Consider the following 8,036-nt stretch of genomic DNA (forward strand, 5'->3'; position numbering starts at 1 on the left):
ACATAAAAGTAAAGAGAATGGTCCTTCAAAGAGGAAAGCATCGATTGCTATATTTGTGCTAGAGCTTTTATTTTGAAAACATGAAACAATTTTGTCAACGGTAGTAATAAAGCATATGAGTTATGAAAGTTATATCTTACAAGTTGCAAGTCTCATGCATAGTATACTAATAGTGCCCGCACCTTGTCCTAATTAACTTGGACTACCGGATCTTTGCAATGCACATGTTTTGACCAAGTGTCACAATGGGGTACCTCCATGTCGCCTGTACAAAGGTCTAAGGAGAAAGCTCGCATTTTGGATTTCTCGCTTTTGATTATTCTCAACTTAGACATCCATACCGGGACAACATGGACAACAGATAATGGACTCCTCTTTAATGCATAAGCATGTGGCAACAATTATTATTCTCATATGAGATTGAGGATATATGTCCAAACTGAAACTTCCACCTTGAATCATGGCTTTAGTTAGCGGCCCAAAGTTCTTCTCTAACAATATGCATGCTCCAACCATGAAGGTGGTAGATCTCTCTTGCTTCGGACAAGACGGACATGCATAGCAACTCACATGATATCCAACAAAGAATAGTTGATGGCGTCCCCGAAACATGGTTATCGCTCAACAAGCAACTTAATAAGAGATAAAGTGCATAAGTACATATTCAATACTACAATAGTTTTTAAGCTATTTGTCCCATGAGCTATATATTGCAAAGGTGAATGATGGAATTTTAAAGGTAGCACTCAAGCAATTTACTTTGGAATGGCGGATAAATACCATGTAGTAGGTAGGTATGGTGGACACAAATGGCATAGTGGTTGGCTCAAGGATTTTGGATGCATGAGAAGTATTCCCTCTCGATACAAGGTTTAGGCTAGCAAGGTTATTTGAAACAAACACAAGGATGAACGGTACAGCAAAACTCACATAAAAGACATATGGTAAACATTATAAGACTCCATACCGTCTTCCTTGTTGTTCAAAACTCAATACTAGATGTTATCTAGACTCTAGAGAAACCAAATATGCAAACCAAATTAGCAAGCTCTAAGTATTTCTTCACTAATGGGTGCAAAGTATATGATGCAAGAGCTTAAACATGAGCACAACAATTGCCAAGTATCAAATTATCCAAGACATTTTAGAGTTACTACATGTAGCATTTTCCAATTCCAACAATATAACAATTTAACGAAGAAGAAACTTCGCCATGAATACTATGAGTAGAGCCTAAGGACATATTTGTCCATATGCTACAGCGGAGCGTGTCTCTCTCCCATATAGTGAATGCTAGGATCCATTTTATTCAAACAAAACAAAAAACAAAAACAAACCGACGCTCCAAGCAAAGTACATAAGATGTGGCCGAATAAAAATATAGTTTCAGGGGAGGAACTCGATAATGTTGTCGATGAAGAAGGGGATGCCTTGGGCATCCCCAAGCTTAGACGCTTGAGTCTTCTTAATATATGCAGGGGTGAACCACCGGGGCATCCCCAAGCTTAGAGCTTTCACTCTCCTTGATCATATTGCATCATACTCCTCTCTTGACCCTTGAAAACTTCCTCCACACCAAACTCGAAACAACTCATTAGAGGGTTAGTGCATAATAAAAATTCACATGTTCAGAGGTGACACAATCATTCTTAACACTTCTGGACATTGCATAAAGCTACTGGACATTAGTGGATCAAAGAAATTCATCCAACATAGCAAAAGAGGCAATGCGAAATAAAAGACAGAATCTGTCAAAACAGAACAGTCCGTAAAGATGGATTTTATTAGGCCACCAGACTTGCTCAAACGAAAATGCTCAAATTGAATGAAAGTTGCGTACATATCTGAGGATCATGCTCGTAAATTGGCGTAATTTTCTGAGCTACCTACAGGGAGATAGACCTAGATTCGTGACAGCAAAGAAATCTGGAACTGCGCAGTAATCCAAATCTAGTACTTACTTTTCTATCAAAGACTTTACTTGGCACAACAAAACATAAAACTAAGATAAGGAGAGGTTGCTACAGTAGTAAACAACTTCCAAGACACAAATATAAAACAAAAATACTGGAGTAAAAACATGGGTTATCTCCCATAAGCGCTTTTCTTTAACGCCTTTCAGCTAGGCGCAGAAAGTGTAACTCAAGTAACATCGAGAGATGAAGCATCAACATCATAATTTGTTCTAATAATAGAATCATAAGGTACCTTCATTCTCTTTCTAGGGAAGTGTTCCATACCTTTCTTGAGAGGAAATTGATATTTAATATTACCTTCCTTCATATCAATAGTAGCACCAACGGTTCGAAGAAAAGGTCTTCCCAATATAATGGGGCAAGATGCATTGCATTCAATATCCAAGACAACAAAATCAACGGGGACAAGGTTATTGTTAACCATAATATGAACATTATCAACTTTCCCCAAAGGTTTCTTTTTAGCATTATCAGCGAGATTAACATCCAAATAACAATTTTTCAATGGTGGCAAGTCAAGCATATCATAGACTTTTTTAGGCATAACAGAAATACTTGCACCAAGATCACATAAAGCATTACAATCAAAATCTTTGATTCTCATTTTAATGATGGGCTCCCAACCATCCTCTAGCTTTCTAGGAATAGAAGTTTCAAGTTTTAGTTTCTCTTCTCTAGCTTTTATGAGAGCATTTGTAATATGTTTTGTGAAAGCCAAATTTATAGCGCTAGCATTGGGACTTTTAGCAAGTTTTTGTAAGAACTTTATAACTTCAGAGATATGGCAATCATCAAAATCTAAATCATTACAATCTAAAGCAATGGGATTATCATCCCCAAGGTTGGAAAAAATTTCAGCAGCTTTATCACAAGCGGTTTCAGCAGTTTTAGCAGTTTCGAGTAATTTTGCGCGCTTTGCACTAGGAGTAGAAGCATTGCCAACACCAATTATTTTACCATTGATAGTAGGAGGTGCAGCAACATATGAATCATTAGCATTGCTAGTGGTGGTAATAGTCCAAACTTTAGCTACATTTTCCTTTTTAGCTAGTTTTTCATTTTCTTCTCTATCCCACCTAGCACGCAGTTCAGCCATTAATCTTATATTCTCATTAATTCTAACTTGGATGGCATTTGATGTAGTAACAATTTTATTTTCAATATCCCTATTAGGCATAACTTTTGATTTCAAAAGATCAACATCAGAGGCAAGACTATCAACTCTAGAAACAAGAATATCAATTTTATTGAGCTTTTCCTCAACAGATTTGTTAAAGGCAGTTTGTGTACTAATAAATTCTTTAAGCATGGCTTCAAGTCCAGGGGGTGTATTCCTATTATTGTTGTAAGAATTCCCATAAGAATTAGCATAACCGTTACCATTATTATAAGGATATGGCCTATAGTTATTACTAGAATTGTTCCGATAAGCATTGTTGTTGAAATTATTATTTTTAATGAAGTTTACATCAACATGTTCTTCTTGGGCAACCAATGAAGCTAATGGAACATTATTAGGATCAACATTAGTCCTATCATTCGCAAGCATAGACATAATAGCATCAACCTTATCATTCAAGGAAGAGGATTCTTCAACGGAATTTACCTTCTTACCTTGTGGAGCTCTTTCCGTGTGCCATTCGGAGTAATTAACCATCATATTATCAAGAATCTTTGTTGCTTCACCAAGAGTGATGGACATAAAGGTACCTCCAGCAGCTGAATCCAATAAATTCCGCGAAGAAAAATTTAGTCCTGCATAGAAGGTTTGGATGATCATCCAAGTAGTCGATCCATGGGTTGGGCAATTTTTAACCAGAGATTTCATTCTTTCCCAAGCTTGAGCAACATGTTCATTATCAAATTGCTTAAAATTCATTATGCTACTCCTCAAAGATATAATTTTAGCAGGGGGATAATATCTACCAATAAAAGCATCCTTGCATTTAGTCCAGGAATCAATACTATTCTTAGGCAGAGATAGCAACCAATCTTTAGCTCTTCCTCTTAATGAGAAAGGGAACAATTTTAATTTTATAATGTCACCATCTACATCTTTATATTTTTGCATCTCACATAGTTCAACAAAATTATTGAGATGGGCAGCAGCATCATCAGAACTAACACCAGAAAATTGCTCTCGCATAACAAGATTAAGTAAAGCAGGTTTAATTTCAAAGAATTCTGCTGTAGTAGCAGGTGGAGCAATAGGTGTGCATAGGAAATCATTATTATTTGTGCTAGTGAAGTCACACAACTTAGTATTTTCAGGGTTGGCCATTTTAGCAATAGTAAATAAAGCAAACTAGATAAAGTAAATGCAAGTAAACTAATTTTTTTGTGTTTTTGATATAGCAAACAAGATAGCAAATAAAGTAAAGCTAGCAACTAATTTTTTTTTGTGTTTTGATATAATGCAGCAAACAAAGTAGTAAATAAAATAAAGCAAGACAAAAACAAAGTAAAGAGATTGAGAAGTGGAGACTCCCCTTGCAGCGTGTCTTGATCTCCCGGCAACGGCGCCGTAAAAAGAGCTTGATGGCGTGTATTTCACACGTTCGTTGGGCAACCCCAAGAGGAAGGTATGATGCGCACAGCAGCAAGTTTTCCCTCGAGAAAGAAACCAAGGTTTATCGAACCAGGAGGAGCCAAGAAGCACGTTGAAGGTTGATGGCGGCGGGATGTAGTGCGGCGCAACACCGGAGATTCCGGCGCCAACGTGGAACCCGCACAACACAACCAAAGTACTTTGCCCCAACGAAACGAGTGAGGTTGTCAATCTCACCGGCTTGCTGTAACAAAGGATTAACCGTATTGTGTGGAAGATGATTGTTTGCAGAGAAAACAGTAAAAACAAGTATTGCAAGCAGATTTGTATTTCGAGTATTAAAGAATGGACCGGGGTCCACAGTTCACTAGAGGTGTCTCTCCCATAAGATAAAAGCATGTTGGGTGAACAAATTACAGTCGGGCAATTGACAAATAGAGAGGGCATAACAATGCACATACATGACATGATAAGTATAGTGAGATTTAATTGGGCATTACGACAAAGTACATAGACCGCCATCCAACCGCATCTATGCCTAAAAAGTCCACCTTCGAGGTTATCGTCCGAACCCCTCCAGTATTAAGTTGCAAAGCAACGGACAATTGCATTAAGTATGGTGCGTAATGTAATCAACAACTACATCCTCGGACATAGCGCCAATGTTTTATCCCTAGTGGCAACGAGCACAACACAAACTTAGAACTTTCGTCACTCGTCCCGGTGTCAATGCGGGCATGAACCCACTATCGAGCATAAGTACTCCCTCTTGGAGTTAAAAGTAAAAACTTGGCCGAGCCTCTACTAGAAACGGAGAGCATGCAAGATCATAAACAACACATGTATAATAACTTGATAATTAACATGACATGGTATTCTCTATCCATCGGATCCCGACAAACACAACATATAGAATTACGGATAGATGATCTTGATCATGTTAGGCAGCTCACAAGATCCAACAATGAAGCACAATGAGGAGAAGACAACCATCTAGCTACTGCTATGGACCCATAGTCCAGGGGTGAACTACTCACTCATCACTCCGGAGGCGACCATGGCGGTGTAGAGTCCTCCGGGAGATGAATCCCCTCTCCGGCAGGGTGCCGGAGGAGATCTCCGGAATCCCCCGAGATGGGATCGGCGGCGGCGTCTCCGGAAGGTTTTCCGTATCGTGGTTTTTCGCATCGGGGGTTTCGCGACGGAGGCTTTAAGTAGGCGGAAGGGCAGAGTCGGGGGCCGGACGAGGGGGCCACACCATAGGGCGGCGCGGGCCCCCCGGGCCGCGCCGGCCTATGGTGTCGCCACCTCGTGGCCCCACTTCGTGTGTTCTTCGGTCTTCCGGAAGCTCCGTGGAAAAATAGGACCCCGGGTCTTCGTTTCGTCCAATTCCGAGAATATTTCGTTACTAGGATTTCTAAAACCAAAAACAGCAGAAAACGAGAACCGGCACTTCGGCATCTTGTTAATAGGTTAGTTCCAGAAAATGCACGAATATGACATAAAGTGTGCATAAAACATGTAGGTATCATCAATAATATGGCATAGAACATAAGAAATTATCGATACGTCGGAGACGTATCAATGGCTCACCCAAGGTCTCAATTCTTAGAGATCTCACGGGTCAGCCGAAGTTCCGTCCTTGGCGACAAGCAGTCGTCGTCATCTGCTACATCCAGCGCCGTGTCTCCATTGCTGAGATCTGAACATATAACATGCTGTATTCAGGTTGATCTTTGAGTGCAGATCCAGCTATACTTAGATCAATATGTTCCGTTGGTAACAAATCCTTATTTCTGTATTTTAAGGTTCTAAAGCTTTCTGCTGATCCTTTAGGTTCTAAAGCTTTCTGCTGATCCTTTCTTTCGTACCAGTGCGTTCAATTAGAAGTTATCATGTTTTCCGGCAATTGACGCCGACAGATGTGCGAATATGACAGAGATTGTTTCGGCAATAACATGATTGCTTGGATCGCGTTCATACGAAACGGATGAGTTAGATAAAAGCGCTATTTGTCACTAAAAAGGGAGTACAATTTCACCTTCCAGTCTTTACATCATTGCACGGCCTTCTTTTCTGGACAACCTGTTAAAATTCACTTCCCATTGGACATGAGACTACTATCCTTTTGCTAAGAAATCAGGCAATTCTGTGCGTCCTTTGATCTTCTTGAATTCAAAATATTTTATTTTTTCCTCTTTCGTATTTGCAGATCGTTTGGAGGCTTAACTATGGTTTTTTTTTGTGTTCATCATCTCCTCAGGCCAACTATTCTTTGTAAGATACTTCAACACCGCCTATAGATGGTCCAGTATGTTACGGTTCTTTTTCTATCAACGGAAACATGATATTTGTTTCTCCAGCTCCAAAAAAAATAATCTTTGTATGGTGTATCCTTATTTAGATAAGAAACCTAATGCATGTGAAGCTTTCACATGATTCAAAATTTGTGGATTATTCATCGATAATTTAATTAATGGTGCTTGATGAACATATGGAGACAATGCCTTATATCTAATCAGATAGTTTCTAGGATAAAGGAACTATATACTTCGTTCCTTACAGTATGAGCTGTTGCAAAAGCACATTGCTACATTTTTTTAGCATTAACCGGTGGTGAAAATTCATACTTTCATGACAAAAAAAAAATCCTTAATTAGCATGTCTAACATGGAACATTTTATCTCTAATAATGAAAAAATTACTACATGGGAATATTATCTTAAGATGGAGCATTAGGTTGTAGATGCTCATGCCAAATTAAATTACTAGCTTATGTACTAGGTCTTCTAGCTTCCAAAAAAAAAAAATTAAAGTGACCCCATCTTTCTACAATTAAGAGAGGTCATGTAAACTGCAGCTATGATGCTGATGGGTGATGCATGGTAGGAAGCCACATAAGCTGATATTTATAGGTAACCTATATATTTGTGAGTAATTCTTATGCAATGTACTCTTCATAGACCTTCACCCTGGGGCTTGACGCCGGCAATGAAGCACGTGAAATAACCTAGATGTTGGTGACTAATTCTTATGCAATTTGTTCTTCATATGCCAGGCCTGGCTGCCAATGGAAATGAAAGCAACACCTTTTGGGACGTACAGAGATTCAGAAGCATCGACAAAACTCAGTTCTTCAGTCGCATCTACACCTATGAAATCAATTCTTTGTAGATGATTGATTTATAATATTGTTGTTATTCGGCTTATGAAAAAGCTGATACTATTGACAAACGATTTACCCTGATTTTAATTTAATGTATGAATTTTTATTTTGGAATATAGTATCCATGAAATTCAGCGTTTTTTCCTTTAATTCTCCCTCTTAGGTACAATTTGTGTTTCTTATGATTTTTCCAATATGTCTTGCCGAGAACAAAGTACAGTGCATACTTTCTACTATTCTTGATACAAGCTACCTGTATTATGGGATGCAAAATCTATATTGTGGTCTAATTGTAGGTTTCTTCAACTTTGGTGGTGGAAACATGAAATAGCGGAGTACTATGCGT

This window comes from Lolium rigidum, chromosome 3, assembly GCF_022539505.1.
Source record: "Lolium rigidum isolate FL_2022 chromosome 3, APGP_CSIRO_Lrig_0.1, whole genome shotgun sequence".
In the NCBI taxonomy this organism is placed as follows: domain Eukaryota; kingdom Viridiplantae; phylum Streptophyta; class Magnoliopsida; order Poales; family Poaceae; genus Lolium; species Lolium rigidum.